We start from the raw sequence: 16,806 nt of genomic DNA, 5'->3' as shown, positions 1-16,806 counted from the left end.
AATGGTCTATTTAATATAGCAGGGGAAAAATGTATAAGTATTCAAATGACATTTAACAAAAAAAAAACTAGCCCACTTGGAGTTACTCAAATTCTACTAAAGCTTTAATAGAACTTGAGGTTTTTCACTCCAATCAGTGAAAGGCTACAAACAATGCTGTTTAGAGCAAGAATGAAAAACTTTTTCCATTAGACAGCAGGCACCAATTTGAGTTTTCCACTCCTGTGAATACACGATTTATGTTTGGAGTGATGGATTGAAAGTCTGGACTGGAGTGTGGCTGCTGTATTCAAACTCTGCTTTGGATAAATAACTTCAAATATTAAGTACTGCAAAAGGCTCTCCCACCTTCTGTCTGCTTCGTATGTATGTTTCAAATATCTTCTGGTAAAGCACAGATTAGACCAGACATTGATCATGTGTCAACAGCAAAATGCTATTGATAACACACAAACATAAATGCCTAAGACTCAGAAAAAGAAGACCCAAACCCCTGATCCTTCTGCCCTGCTCCACACCAATCTTAGCCCTGTATATTCTGTTAGGTGACATACTTCAAGAAAGTAATAATCAATATAAATTATCCAGAAGGCATGAAGAAAACAAGTGTTGAAAACTCACATGGAAAATAGGAGCAAGGCACTCTGAGAACACCTTTTCACCTTGTATATTTGTACAAAAGCCTGAAAGATATTCATTTCCTAGAGTATGAGCATTTGAAGTGGTTATCCAAAAATGTAGATGTTTTTACATATCAATATATGAGCTAACTGAAACAAACAAACAAAAACCATAGGCAGCTCAAGAGGTTTGAAATAAGAATACAAATGTTTCAGTCCAGCTTACAGGAAAAGATGAGTGGAACACAACTACAAATCCCTGCAGTGGACCGTACTACCAATACTGAGAGCTAGCAAATACAAAGGAAACTGCTTCTAAGTGTTCAAAATAGGGTTTTGCACTTCAGTACCCATTTCTATCTAAGTTACTATTTTCACCTCTGTATCTGCATTTACCCATTTTTGAAGTATATATTAGGGAAGGGAGTCTGCAAACTCAACAAGGGAGCAAAAAATCCAGGTGTTTTTCACAACTGCTTTTGCAGCGCTGAAAGATGAAATGCTGTACACATAATCACAAGGCAGAAGCTGTTGGTTGAACCTCAAGTTTTGAAGCAAATTCAACTGCATTTCCTCTAAGATCTGTTTTTCACGTCTTACTTGCTAACTGAACTTTGAGAGTATACTTGTAAGAACAACATCTCTCATATTTTTGAAGTTGTTTATATATGTATAATTGTGAAGCAGCTGCATGGCTCTGCTTATGTATTTGTGAGTCTGTGTATTCAATCACATGATTATTTTATGGCTTCATAAGGGTCCTCCCCAAAATTATCTGGGCTGTATCTCTATGCTAGATACAACTGAATTATCTTAGGTACCAGAAAACAAGAGTGATCTCTGGGCAGCATCTGAGTAATTAATTGCATATATATGCAAAGTACAGTTGTCTACTGACAAAAGGCACCTTGTCAGCCAAGCTGAAAGCATTCAGTTTGGGGGATAACTTTAGCCTAATGTACCTTTTGTCCTCTCAATAGCATCATCTTCTGTCTCCAACTGCCAAGTAGCATTCTCTTTCCCTTCCTTCCTCCTGTCTCCCCAAGTACCACCAAGATGAGAGGAGATGTCCCACCACCCACAGCTGACCCATCTGCCATGATGTGGTAGCAACATCTCAGCTTAGTCAAGCAGTTTCAGACAGAAGGAATTGGAAGGTCCACGCAATGTTCTCCACAAGTTCTCCTCTGAGACTCGTCAGATCCTATTTGTAAATTGCCTGGAAGAGCACAATGAACTAGGTCTTGATTTCTGAACTCTTGTAAATTATTCACTGAAATGGTCCTGTTCCTTGTTTTCCTTGGCTCTAGAAAAGGCCCTGCACACGTACAAGGCATCCAATGGGAGCACTTCTGAAGGTGCTCAGTTCGTGAAACTGTTTTCAGGAATGGCTTATTTTCCACGTCTTCCTATACAGTTTCTGGTACAGAGATGTTTCTTCTCTTAGAAGGTCAGGCCAAGCGATCTGGGTATTAAGCTGATCTCAAAAGCTACTGACTTGCAATCTACTTTACTAAAGGTTATTTGCACCCACTGAATATAATGTCCATGCTGCAAAATTTGATAGATGAAAAATGAATTTTCTTGAAGAGGATGAGCAAGCAAAGAGGCACTTAAATTAGCACATCACTAAGCTAATACACTACAATTTTACTAAGCTAATTAAAGATGTGATGATCAAATTAAGGTCACGGTTAAGATCAAATCAATAAATCAACATGTTCATGTGATGAAATTGACAGTATGTCAGAATGAAAAACAAACAGCAATACTTCAGGTAAAAATAAGATCTTTTGTTCAAACTTTATTTTGGAAGAGGGTCAGAAAAGCAATTTATTCCTATTTGAGCCCTCTGCCCAACTTCTGGCAATAAGTGCACTGACACAGTTAAGGAAAAGCACAGATGAATGCTTATGTCCTACAGCATGACTTGAATGTTCAGAATGATCTGATGTCCTTGCCATGCATACTTAAGCAAGCACTGCACTACATTTAAGAATATGTTAGGGAGACATTCTTGCTTCCTCTCAATCCCTGACCTGATTCCACCTGGCCTTTGTAGGTGAAAAGGGAAAGTACTGTAGAGCTATGTGCTTGCAAACAGATAACCACGTCTCCATTTATTTGCACTAAACTCAATCAGTGATGACCACGCTCCACCTCCTTACTGCAGGATTAGATCAACAGTTCTTTCTCCTTAAACAGCCAAATGTCCTGCCCAGCCAGCTGGCCTAGCAAATATTTGTCCTCGCATGTCTACATTTTAGGGTGGGTAATAACCAGCAAAAGCTTTCTCTAATTCCCCCCTCTTTCTAGGAGCACTGTAGCCTTCCTACTTGATCTTTCCTCTTAAGAGATGAAGACAGCTTTAGGGATACAGTCTACATTTATTTTATCCCTTTCTTATCATGGGATACTCTGTCCGTTCTTTCTATTTAAAATGAGCAAGGTTTCCTTTCCTCAGGTAAAGAAGTACCTTTTAATTAACCTTGTCACTGTATTCCAGTTTGCTAGAAAAACAGTAATGATTTGACTATCAGAAATAATAATAATAATAATAAAAATACAACTTCTTCTACTTACACAACTTATTTTACTGTTATATATCTCCTACCCTGGATATTACAGATATAGCCTATATTTCGCATCTTTTATGTTTATTGATGTAGACTGATTGACACAATGTAGTATTGACAATACAGTCGCACCAGATTTTAGTAAGACACAGTCCCTATTGTCCTCAAAGGGAACAACCTAAATCACTTCCTCCTAAGCATTCTGCAATGCAAGCTAAAGTCCTCCAACCAGACAATAAACTGCAACTATTCAGCTTAAGATGCTGTGCAGTCATCTGCTTTATATTGCTTTGTTGCTTTTCCTTTTAATTTCACTGTTATTGCAACCTAACAACAAACAATCTTAAGTCATATACAGGAGGAATTTTGGGCAGCTTTGCTTTTTAACCCAGGAAAAATCTATCACTAATGAGGTCACAGAACACTGTTCCCTCCTGTGAGCCAACACCAGGTGCCTGTCTCAGACACACACACCTTGCTCAGGTATTGTTTGAGGGCCTCTCAGAATCACAATAACAGTGGGACTCCTGAGGCCCTGTAACTCAAAACACGACAGCAAACAATAGGCTGATAGAGCGTAAAAAGGGATAGGCTCAGAGATGACATGGGGAAATAAATCCACTGGATGTGAAAAGAGTCAAGCCACCCACCAGCTACTGAATCACCTGGAAAGCACATTCAGTGATTCAGGACTGTAGTGATCCTCACTGTGCACTTTCACTCTGGGATGGGTCTTTGATTTATCATTTTCTATCAGCTTTTCATACTGATGATATTACAAATTACAGATGAAGGCCCCAATATATTCATTTTTCTCTTTCACAGCAGTTACATTATTTCACAGGAGAAATGGTAAGAAGTTATGTAACCATTGCTCAGCTTTACCAACACTGGTACTGTCACACTGCTTCTGCACGTGAGGGTATGCAATATAAAGCAGTGCTTCTTGGAACAAGTCTACCTAGGAACAGCTCAAGCTTGGAACAACTCATAATCAGTATAACACATGATTAATAAATGAAATACACTGCTGTTTTTAAGTAGCTTACAGAGGAAACAATAGATCAGATTAGATAGGATTCTAGGATTCCATTATTCTTAACTTGCTGAATAGCTTTACTTTCATCATCAGAACTGTTAGTTAAGGTACTTTGTCTATTACACAAACATTACCATCTACTACAAAAATATGCTGCATATTACCAATATTCGTTACTTTTTGATAGAAAATGAAAAATTAATCTGGTGAATGTCAATTTCAGTTCATGTTACATTGACTGATTCTCAAAGAACTAAACAGCCTATGAAATCAGATTTATTTTAGTCAGCGACCATGGCACACATTCCTTCACTGAAAGAATGTATTCCACTTGAGCTGTATGTAGTAGCTTAGTACAATTAGATCTACATGCTCTACTTGTGGTTTCATGTCCCGCTTCTGATCAGTTCACAGCCTGCTACAGCTGTTTAGTATCACGCAAAGATAATGCTTCATACCTCCTGCTGGCTACAGAAACAACTGTGCATTTCAGCAAATCAAACACAAAGCTACAGATATTAACCCCCAAAGTCTCTAGTAGAAATATTTTTTAATCTAAGGTAGGACAGGCTCATAAATAATTCACAGAGAGTTATGACTCTATATTATCTGGGTAGTATATCTGGGAGGCAGGACTAGAATCAGTGGTGTGGGCTATTCCCCTTTGAGATCTGTAATAAATTTCTTACATTACAGTCTGTTGTGAAAAATATTTCAGTTGTCACGCTCCATACTCTGGAGGCATTCTAAGTGGTCTGCCACTGAGTCCCCATTGGATGATAACAGTGTCCAAATTTCTCATCATTTCACACTTTCAATCCATAGCTGTGTGCTTGTTACAGCTCACTGCAATAAAAATGATTTTTAATGGAAAAGATCTGACAGGAACTTTATGTTTCCTTGACAAAATTTTTATTGGGCTGAATACTGGAGCATTACTGACGTAGCTTTGGATAGGCAGCTATGCGCTGAGGAATTGCTGCGGGAGGAGGGTGGGAAGGAAGCTTTTATTACTGGACTTATATTTCTCTGAAATGAAATGCCCCCAGAGCAGAAGGAGGAATTTGGATGCAGCTATCAGAGAATGCTATGACCCCATGGGGCTTATCACCACACTCACACTATCTGGAAGAAAAAAAGTCACAATTTTTCTCAAAAAGTTTAACGTACACTTAAGTCTTACAGCCCCTTACCAGTCTAATACTTAAATGCCTCTTGCTTTTGTGCTCATCCTCAGCTGACACCTCAGCAGGGACTAAAGACTTCTCAAACAGATTGCCCCATTGTCTTCTTCCCCTCAAAATCCCCAGTGTGGGATTTAAGACTGCTGCACTTCCTTGCCAACAGCAACCTGAGGAGTCAATGCAGCACAATATCCCAAGCACCATTCAGTAACTCTGCACACTGAAGCCACCTGTGAAGCCTAGCACTATAAGCTGACCTCCTTATTAAGAACCAGGGACCCATTCTAATCTTTGTCTTTTCCCTCCATAGCAGTGCGACCTTGTACCCTTTCAGTTGGATCAGAAGAGCAAATTAGGAGAAAATAAAAGTATATATATTATTATTTAAAAAAAAAAAAAAAAAAAAAAAGCAGATAAGCAGATTCTCCTGAAGGCCCTACTGCACCACACGGAAAAATAAAGACAAGGTGGCTGGTGGTAATCAAAATGGTTTCACCATGGGCAAGTCAGACGTGACAAACTTGGTGACCTTTTATGATGGAGTTACAGTGTCAGTGGATAAAGGAAGAGCAACTGACGTCATCTACCTGGACTTGCACAAAGCATTTGACACTGTCCTGCATGACATCCTGGTCACCAAACTGGAGAAAAATGGTTTTGATGGATGGACCAGTTGCAGGATAGGGAACTGTCTGGATGGTCACACTCAGAGAGCTGCAGTCAATAGCTCAGTGTCCAGGTGGAGACAGGTACTGAGCAGTGTTCCTCAGGGATCAGTGCTGGGACCAGTGTTAACATCTTTGTAGGTGACATGGACAGTGGGATCAAGTGCACCCTCAGCAAGCTTGCTGAAACCCCTTTCTTAGTGTAGGCACCTAGATTCACCATTCCTGCTCAGTGCTGAGTAAATAGCCATGAATGTACACCCTCTGAACAACATCATGCAGTGCCCTCTCAGAAGGAGAAATCAGAACTGTTGGATTAACTACCTTACCATTTCTTCATGTCAAAGCAGGCAAGTCTTATTCAAGATAAACTTAGTTACAAAACCTAGAAGCAGCATGCTTCTGAGAGCTAAGCACATTACTAATGAAAGCCTGACCTTCAGAAGTTCTGACTATCTTCTGCTGATTTCCAGAAAGTACCATGTTTATTTGGCTTCACCAAGAAAATTTTAATGCTAAAGTTTAACATTCAGAAGCAGCCTCAGGATGTTAGGTCTGGACTTACAGAAGTATTAAAGGGCTTAAAGATGCAGATACAGGCAGTAGCATAATTATGAAAAATGCCTAAGTATCTAATATTATGAAAATCCTCTGAAAATCTGACTAGGTAGATATCTGTATCTTGAAGCGCTTAATGCAGAATTCACTTAAGTTCACAGTCCCCCAACAGTCTCTTATAAATACTGCTAAAAATCTGGCCTAAAGGAGTCAATGCCTTTTACAGAGAGAGGGAGACTTAGGGATTTTTGGCTCAGACCTTGAGAAGAATTTATGTGCCTACAAGACATATAGATACCTTCCTCTCTTAAATCTGGTCTTTGGTGTATAATTGCTCTCTCTCTCTCTCCTTTTTTATGGTAGTGCTTTTCTTCAACTAGTATTGTATGGTATGAAAAATTCTAAAGCTACCTTGCTGGCATCTGTCAGTTTAAAAAGAAAAAAAGATAAACACTTAGAGGAGCTTTTTGATTAAGACGCATCAATGGTAACTGAAATTAAGCGCTTAACAAAAAGTACTGCACAAGATAGCATATGGTATAGAGACCTCCCGCTGTTCCCCAAGTTATCTGTTAACCTACCAGATATCAGCACCTATTGAATTAAAATTTATAAATGATTTAGAACTTTGAGCTCTCCCTCAAGGGACTCCTCAATTATATGAAAATTGTCGTTCACTGGGAAAAATACTTCAGAAATTTCAGCAAAGAAATAAAGAACATGCAGTTTCATCTTGTAGTTCAGAATATGACCTTGTAGTTTAAAGACTCCTAATGCATGTCCTAAGACTTGCAAAGACTCACACTTCTTCCACTGACTGAGTTTTACAGATGAGGACAATCCATGGCCATTCAATCCATTACACAGTTCAAATGGCAAGAAGACAGTTATTTCTCTAAAGAATTATTTGATGGCTTTTAACGTAGGTACCAGAAAAGAAAAACAGTCGGTAAATGCAGCATTTCCATCCTGCCTCATGGACAGTGCATCTTTTGTCTCACTTGCTTCCTGTACTGTGTATTATGGCAATGTAAAGTTGTTGGCAACCAAAGGCTCTTCTTTGTAATACTGTGCACTACCCACTGAGAGACATAGGCACAGAATATTTAAGGCTGGCTCTTCCTTCTCAAAGTAGCATTAGCAGTCATAATATAATCTGCATTATCTAGAATAAAGAATCATTCACTGAAACTGCAGTAGTAAAACCACAAGAGATAAAATGGCACCTGATCATACCTGGAAGTCCTTTGTTTGGTGGTAATCTCATTATTCGTACTCACTGGATATTTAGCCTCTTTCTGTGAATCAGTGATGTCTTATGTGTGGAAGTGAGCATAACAGTCAGGCAGCAGCTACTTGGGCACCTGTCAGCAGAAGCCCAGAGTAGTTAAAGCTCAAGTTCTGGAACTCTTTTCCTGACAAGCTGTGTCACAACAATTGCTTTGTGTTGCCAGCATTTCCATGTCACTGGCAGGCTCGTGTGGAAAACAAGAAGTGTATTTAATCACAACTGCTGAGGCTCTGGCATTTGGTTCTGTTCCATAAAACAGGAGGGTGTCAAGAACTTTCACTGAAAAATCATGACACAACATGCAAGTTGAACACACTCTTCTAGACAGACAAAGCAACTACTATGGGATTCAGAGAAGGAAAATGCTCAGGATAACAAATGCAGCTGAATGCAGTCCTACAGAACACCAACAAGCTACTGAATTAGGCACCTTCTCCATACCCCATATTGAAATATTTGGTGTCCCCAAGAAGAAACCCAGCCACTGAAACTGCAATAAAGCTTCATTCAAGTTCTTGCTCCCACTTACATTCAGCAGATCTTTACATCTGGGAATTCTGAACAAGAATTATTAATTAGCAGTGCAGAGATTACTGTTTTCTCTTAACATCTCTAGCCAGAAACACCATTCTGAGTCTGAAGTAAACCTGTTTTCGAAAAGCATTCTGATACAGAGCCTCATTAATCCCACTTGCACATTAGACAGATTTTTTCTCTTCTTCTCAATGCCATCACTAAGAAATTTCACTGAGTAGACCCAAAGGTGTTTGGAAAGAGGAACCAGTGCTAGCAAAAATCTCAGCAGCAATATAAAAAGCAAGAGAAGAAGAGCAATTCAAGGAAATTTATGTTTTCATTTATTATTGTAGTACCTTTCTTTACTCAGAGGGAGATTGAAAATAAATGACATGCTCTAGTGAGATACTGAATGGAACAGGTTTTTGTATTGTGAATATAAAATCGTGTCTGCTTTAAAATGCTCTGGGAGACTGAACACTTGAGATGAAATTGTGTTTTTATTTTCACATGAAGATCCTGCATCAATAGCAACAAGTAAACATTGCAGATCAGAGAAGACAGCTCTAGGACATTTTACTTTATATCACTTGTCCCACATCTCACCAATAAACTTACAACCAGTCCACTTGTTGGAAAGTGAGTTAACCATCTTAGAAGGTTCAGTACTGGCAGGCTAAAAATACAGAGCATCAAGCTGCAGACCTCATATCTTAATTCATGCATGAATCAGAGACTACTTAAAAGCATGGAAGTGATCATAAAGATTCGGATCAAGTATTCTGTCCAGGATAATATCTCTGGCAACAGCCAGTACTCATGCTCAGAAACACAGAGAAAAGCATTAGCTGTGCTTAAGAGTGGTAAGTGCCCTAATATTGGCCATGCAAACCCTGAAAGACTTCTCAGAAGGTTACATATGGACTGCAGTGTTTACTAGTCATGGACTGACACACCATCTACAACTTATTTAATGCCATCTCTTGACCACTACAGCATCCTGAAGCAACAAGTTATGTGCACAATTTAATTCTACCTGTTAAAAAGAAAGCTCTCCTTTTATTACTTTAATTTCATGCCTGTTTACTTAGTAAGAAGCCACAAATTAAATTCCCATTCATCCTCTTCACACTTCTCATAATTTCATAAATGTCTCCTGTACTTCCCCTGTCATATTTTTCCCCAGCTAGGGAATACTAGTCAAGTTAGTCTCTTCCCAGAGAGTTCAGAGCAGCATGGAGCCTTTTGACATCCGGTCAGCCTGGTTAATATACTAATAGATGCTGCTTACCCTTGTTTCATGGGCTTAAGTGCACCTCACCAAAATACAGGACCAGTTGCTGAAAGAGGGAAGAACAAAAGGGCTGATTGGTATGGAGGAGACCTCTGCCCACCTCAGCTCTGGGATGTCTTCCTTGCGAATGAAGGAGGAGTGTGTGACAGCGGGGCATAGGATGAAGGGTGAAAATGTCTCTCATGAATCTCCTGCTGTTTTACAGCTTCTGTATGTTCTGGCATGGTCTCTCTCCTCTTCTACTGGCTGCCTGACCTCAGTCACTTATGGCTCTGCTACTGCTTCAGGATGACAGCCCTTGACCTTTCATGGCACACTAATGCTCTGAAATTCTTCAGTTCAAATCCAGTTGTTGACCTGAACTAGTTCCATTGCAAAAGCTGTTTAAAACAGGCTGAATTGTATGACTCTACAAGGTCCTCTGCAAAGGCCTTTTGCTAGGCAAGTTGATAGATTCCAATAGATAATGGTGATTAAAGTGATGGCAATTTGTGTGTTGTGAGTCACTGGCTGACCAACTTCATTTACTGCTGAACAACTGCCTTCTAAAGCTGCTGAGAGCAGTATGCTGTTCAAAGGTCTAGTACATGTCAGCATGCCATGAACTCCCTGGGTCAACATGGTGCTACAGCACAAAAGGGAACAACACAGAAACAACAAGAGAGGCAGGACTGCAGCCTCTTAGCTCACAAATTCTGTAATGGTCCTGGATGAAACTGGCCCACAGCAAGCTCTGAGTTGCTACAACAATGACAGCTATCCAGGCCTGAAAAATCACCATCTGGGGGGGATCTGTGCCCTGACACAAGCTGCTGTTTGTGAAAAGCACAGAAAAGATTTAAAACTGCTGAAACAGCAACTGTTAACAAAGAACTGTGGCCATTTGGCTTATGTACAATAAGCTTGGCAACCATGCGTATAGGGGTGGACTTATAGGAGACACCATGGTCCTTAAACTTCTGTTGTTTAGAGGCAAAATACTGTCCCAGTACACATGAAGTCTCACGTGACTGTCAACTTAAGCTTAATTCTCACCTACCTCCTGCTTCAGCAAAAGAATGCTTGCCTGGATTTAGGTTTAAATTTAAGAAGGCACTGATAGGGACCAACTGATCTTACCACCTCTCTGTGACTATGAAGATGCTGTGACTGACTTAACAAAGTGAAAGAGAGAGAAAATTATATGGCTGTATGGAGTAGATCATTAGCAGAGCCGAGAGCCCAGACCACTGTGTCCCTATCCTCTCCTTGCAACAGACCACTGGCATTCCCTTTCCCTTTCTTTCCCTTCCTTCTCTGTGTTATGGCAGAGAAGAAGCTGTAAAGTACTTACACTGCTTTACATCCATCTCTATTTAGTTATGTGCAAGTCACACCCATTTGTGTAAATTCCCGCAAGGCTTTGAACTGCAAAAATACCTCCAAAGTTTTTATTCACTGAATCAGAATCAACCCTCATACTCCAACCAGGTAACACTGATTAGAAAGCAAAAATCAGGATTTTCATATATTTGATGTTTGTGTTTATAAGCCCTGCATAGAAATACCTGTTGTATGTGACAAGGAGAAACCATCCATTCCTTGCTTTTTGCCAGGTAAGCAAAATTTCCCTTTTGCTTATTACACACATGCTGTGTTACAATCAGAACGGGACATGCACGTATTAGCTTCATGGTTCTAGCGACTTAATTCCAAATCCTCTGTTATTACCTTAAAGTATCACTAGAAGTTACAATAGTTAATACTTATACTTGATACGGTCGCTTTTTCAAAACTAAGGAAATGCTCGTATATTACAGTTTCAAACTGTGAGTGAAACCCCCCACTACTGTAAATAGTTTTTCAGCTATTACAAAATTACATCATTCATACACTATTCACATAATAACCAGACATTCGGTAATAAAAAATACAATATTCAGCACTTGCTCAGGAAATCATTCAAAAAATAAACTAGATATGGTTACACACATGATATCGGTTATGTTAAAGCTCGCTGAAATCACGTGTTTGTTACTGTTGAAATTAGAAGCTTTTAAAAATACTCTAAATGAAGTATTTTGTGTGTGTGTGCACATGAGTTAAGATACTGTTAAGACAACTTGGAGATTGCCTAAAAGGTCAGTCTTGGGGTTAGAAACCTAAACACATGCTTGGGAACCAATGCTGCCAAGCAAAAATGGTCCACCACTTGTTTTTGTCTTTTCATAAATACCCTGCACATCAGATCTATCCTCTGACAGGTGGCAATAGGAATTGGATCCCCATCCTCAGGCTCTGTTCTCACAGTGAACTTTCCTTACCTGTACCAAGCCCCACACCTTCAGATCCTGGCTGGGAATGAGATTCTAATGAGGCACGAGCCCTCTTTATGACATGCTGATGGTTACATCACAAATACACTTTTCAGCATTCTGGAATGCATAACACATGACATACCAGAGAGTGAGAGATGGTCATATTTGTCAATACGGATGTATACGTTTGATTTGGTCCCACATCTTTTGAAAACCTGTTGTTCTGAAGGCAAAGAAAAACCAGAGAACAGTAGACATCTGTTTATCTTGTTTGACTAATTGTACAGGGGAAAAAAAAACTACCATCAGAGAGTGATCAAATTCATCCCATGTTTGGGTGTCTAGATATTGTACATTATAAAAGCCTTTATTCTAAATCTTTTAGTTCAATAGATGATGTACGTTATTTAGAGTGTAATTAGACTGGAATTGTACTTCTATTCCTCCCGTGACTATTCACTCAAAACCAGCATTTGCTGTGGCTGCATTCACATTTTTGTTCTGCTCCCTCTCTACAGAGTATTTCTGGCAAATGAATTTCCTGGCAGGCACATTAATGGAGGCAGCAAGTTTTAATTTAACACTGGAGAAGACAGACAGAAAGTGGATTTTACAACTCATAAATGCAACTATTCATAACAGAAGCTTGTTTTAAGAATTACTCTCATTAATGTCTGAATTCATTGAAGTGGTCAGGAACACACTTACCTTTAAGCGTTTTTAAGCAGTTTCAAAATCTCTTCAAAATCTGTTTTAATATTTCGCTAAACTGGAATCTCCATCTGGGGAGAGAAAAAATACCTTGTTATAAGTGATATGTCCAACAAAAATGAATCAGCAGAGTTTGCATTTTGATTGCCAATTACTTGCAATCAAGTGCTCACAAAAACTCGCTGATCAAGAAAATATTTCTAAAAATATTCATTAAAAATTACAAACAACTTCAAGTGCATATGGAAAAGAATATCTGTTAACAAGTTCAACTGAACGTTGGGAAGAAAACAAGAATGTCATGTCCTGAGCTACGAGGTAAAACTTCAAGAACTAAATACATTCTTTTAGATCTATGATTTTCTTAGCTGCTAATATAAGGCAGTTTTCTGTTTGAATCACTAACAGTGCAATTAATACCAATGGTTAGCTTTGGAATATGCTACAATAAAATGCTTTATTTGAATGCATCTATATTCACCATGAGAAACCTCCATTAAGTTTCAGTTGCAGCAACTACTCAGAATTGAAGTTAGACAAGAATATGTCATAAATACTGAAGGAAAAATTAAGCCTATAAAAATCATTGCAAGTAATCAGAAAGGGAAGCAAGATGAATATTCAAATCTATTTCTATTTCATGCACATTTCTAAATAACTATGAAAGTAGAAAGTACCAGAATGGCTAAAATGGCTATTAAAAAATAACTCTGACCCTAAAATATAGCCCTGAATTGAACTGAAAGTATATGCTTATTCAGCATCTTAGTAATGAGAGAACGTTTGAAAGGTTCAAAGACGGAAGCATTTGAGTTCCAGAGAAAGCTGACAAGCTTTGAAAACCTAGTTCTCATTTGAGTACTAAAATCACCCCCTGCTTCTTGAGAAGCTGGATACAGTAACAAGTACAAATCAAAAATTACATTGTTTTTTTCAGGTGGCTCTTTTTAGGAAATGTGTTTCAAAATTAAGGCTTCAAAATTTTGCTGAAGGATAATAACATGGAAAAATATTTGAAGAAATGAAACATTTTGGTACTTCTAAAGCCTGAAAAATAAGATACTTTTTCATAGAACATATGTACTGTTCTGGGCAAGGATACTGGATCATGTATTAAAAACCTTAAGTGAACAGCTATGACATGTAAGTTTAATTCAGTGGTATCTCAATCTGAACTACACAATCAGCTGGATTATTTCTGTTCAGGTTGTTTTTTCTTCTGGACAATCTAATCTAATGGTTAAGCAACAATCATAAAAATCACTAACATTCAGCTGCAATAATCCAACCTCAAGGATAGATCCCCTTTCTTTTGCATTCATGAAGACTCGGATCCACCACTTAGCACACTTTCTACAGGCAGAGAGGAACATATTAGTAAATGCAGGATTATGAGAGGGCTGTTTTGCTGTTTCAGAAAGTTATTTCTCAGTGGAGGCATACGATGGGGATATGTTCAGATATCTCCTGCTGAGTCCCAAAGCAATACAAGCACAAGTATCGATGTGATCATGAATAAAAAAAAAAACAATGAAGAGTTGAGTTTCCACTGTTGACTCCAAATCTTGCCATTGTCTCCTAAATGTAGCAGGTCGTGGCACATTACATTCTATCATTATGCTGAAATCATGGTAAAGTTCAAGGCACATTTTACTGCAAAAGAGAGAAAGACTTGTACTGCTGCTCCCACAGACTTTCTCACCGTTCTCTTAAAATTTGGCACAATTTATCCCTCTATTATTACCTTCCTAAAAGGAAAATATTATTTGTATTAAGCAGGTGACAAAAGCTTTAACTTCATTTAAAAAAGAATGAAATTAGGAAGAAGAAGGAGAATTGGATAATGGCAGTACTATTCATAGAAAAGCATACCTAATTTATATAGTGGTGCCAGTGTGCCATCTAAAATTGCTGTAACTCCAATTAAGCCCATTTAAGTAATGAAAAAAACTACTGTTTCCGAATATTAATTTCATGGTCTTTTTAACATGTTAGAAAGTAAAAACTTATTCCTAACCTGTTTAGTCATTTTACAACTATTACTAGCAAAACTTTCCAAGGTTCAAATGCCTTTCCAAACAATATTATTCCTAGATCCTATGACTAGATTTGTAAGTACTAGAGAGCACAACGACAAAAATATCACAGAGATTAATTCTGCATGAAGGTACTTAGATACCTGAATTTGTAAGAAAATATAAGTTTTACTCACTTTAAATAATCCCCAAAGACCTAGGATTATCTTGCAAAACCAAACCCTATAAGTGCATCTAAATTGGAAATCCATAAAATCAGGTAATAGATTTGAAAGACTTGGGTACTAGAAACCCTTTATAAAGTGAAATATAGAATAGTAAATAAACAAAAGCTTGCTTTCAGTTTTACACAGAGTTCTGTTTTTCTAAAAGACTGTTAATGAGCTTAAACATATCTCAGATAAAGTGAAGAAATTTCATTGACATTGGCAACTAACTTCAGACAAGGGATAACCTACATTTCTGAAGCAGTATAAAAAGAATGGAATTCACTAAATGATATAAAAAATACATATTTCTGGTTTTTAACCAGTCCCAGAATGCATATCACATTACTCTATAATGGTCCTGTGTCCCACAGGCTGGTATGCATGCTCAGCCTTAACCAAGTAACATGCACACTACTGGGCACATGCATAAGCATGTGCAGGGTGGAGTCCAATTTCAGCAAGAACAAAGAAGATCTTAAAGATCTGCAGAATGAGCGGTAAGTCTGCAAAATAACTCTCCTTGCAGCTAATGCTCAACTGCTGTACATCATGTGCCACTCAAGAAGGCACTAAAGTAGACACTGTCTGTACCACTAGTAGAACTCACACACACAATTTGCACTCCCCCCCCCCCCCCCCCCCCAATCCATTAGTTTCCTGGTAAGTCATATGCAAGTCATTTCCTCTTGCTTTCTCAGTTTCTTAACCCTAAAGCTATCTCTTGCAAACTATTTCTACTTCTTAGCTAGCAAAAGATAAAAAAAAAAAACACTACTGAGTACAGTTATGGTAACATTTTGGAAAGCTTAAACCTTTGAAATTAGGATGTGAAATCTAGCAAGCAAGTAAAGAAAGGAGATGAAGATAAGATTGATGCAGCGGGAGTTAATTAATACAAATAGTTTGAATTCCCAACACCGACATTTCTCGTGTAACATAAACATCTCATCTGAATCTCCTTGTACAGTTCAGGACTTGCCAGAAGCTCCACGGGGATGTGAATGATCTGATGCCCAGTACTGACCCATTGCTTGTTCTTATGTTCCCTAGGGAAATGAAGGCAATGACTCAGAGGAGGTATAAAGGCTCCTCACTGCTTAACTCCCAACTCTGATGTTCCTGAATTTGTACTTCCAGTAGACAGTCAAGAGAAACATTTCCAGGCATATAAATACATTTGATTATGAATGAAAAAAAAAGGAGAAAGGATGAACAATTTTGATTTTGATTTTGTCTGAATTTTGATGCCTCAGAAGATACCACTTGTTTTTCACATCTTACTATCAAAAAGAAGTAACCTCCATCTATAACTAGATAAGTAGTAGGCCATGGGCTTCATACCAAGTCTGCCAGGCCTTAGAAGTAAGACCTCTTTGGCTCACACTGCTTCAGTGTTTGGTTTTGTTTTTTGTTTTCTCCATGGTTGGAGATAAAATAATAATTTTTCTGATAATCAGACAACAACAGAGCTAGCATGGAAGAATACAGGATGACAAATACAGGCACAGCATGTAAAACAATGTGATTGTCTTAGAAGATGGTCATGTATCCAAATCTCTGTTTCTGAAGGTAATGGCTGGGAGGGGCAGCCAAGGAGGGTAATCACAGCCAATATATAAACACTAAGCTGAAAATGGACTTTACTTGGGGGAAGCAATTGAGAGCGTGATGCCCAGTTCCACAAACGTATTTCAAGGATGTAAATCCTCCTCTTTGTCAATCTTGGATATTCAGGTCTCTGTTGTCCCCTCTTTTAGGCCACAGTCTCGCCAGTTCCATAGCAATGACTACAACTGTTTCCACAGCCAGA

The 16,806-nt window shown here is 38.5% G+C and overlaps 1 long non-coding RNA gene across 2 annotated transcripts in view; it reads right to left on the bottom strand.

The window, feature by feature from the left end:
• The window catches only part of LOC107313379, a 175,209-nt gene extending 162,391 nt beyond the window's left edge, over positions 1-12,818 (bottom strand). For both annotated transcript variants that reach the window (XR_004307159.1, XR_004307160.1), the window contains exon 1: positions 12,749-12,818. This is a non-coding gene — a long non-coding RNA (uncharacterized LOC107313379). The remainder of the gene's footprint in view (positions 1-12,748) is intronic.
• Positions 12,819-16,806: the final 3,988 nt, after the last annotated feature.

The sequence above is a fragment of the Coturnix japonica genome, chromosome 4, assembly GCF_001577835.2.
Source record: "Coturnix japonica isolate 7356 chromosome 4, Coturnix japonica 2.1, whole genome shotgun sequence".
Classification (NCBI taxonomy): domain Eukaryota; kingdom Metazoa; phylum Chordata; class Aves; order Galliformes; family Phasianidae; genus Coturnix; species Coturnix japonica.
The sequence above is the reverse complement of the archived record's forward strand: the minus strand, read 5'-3'. Positions and strand labels throughout refer to the sequence as shown.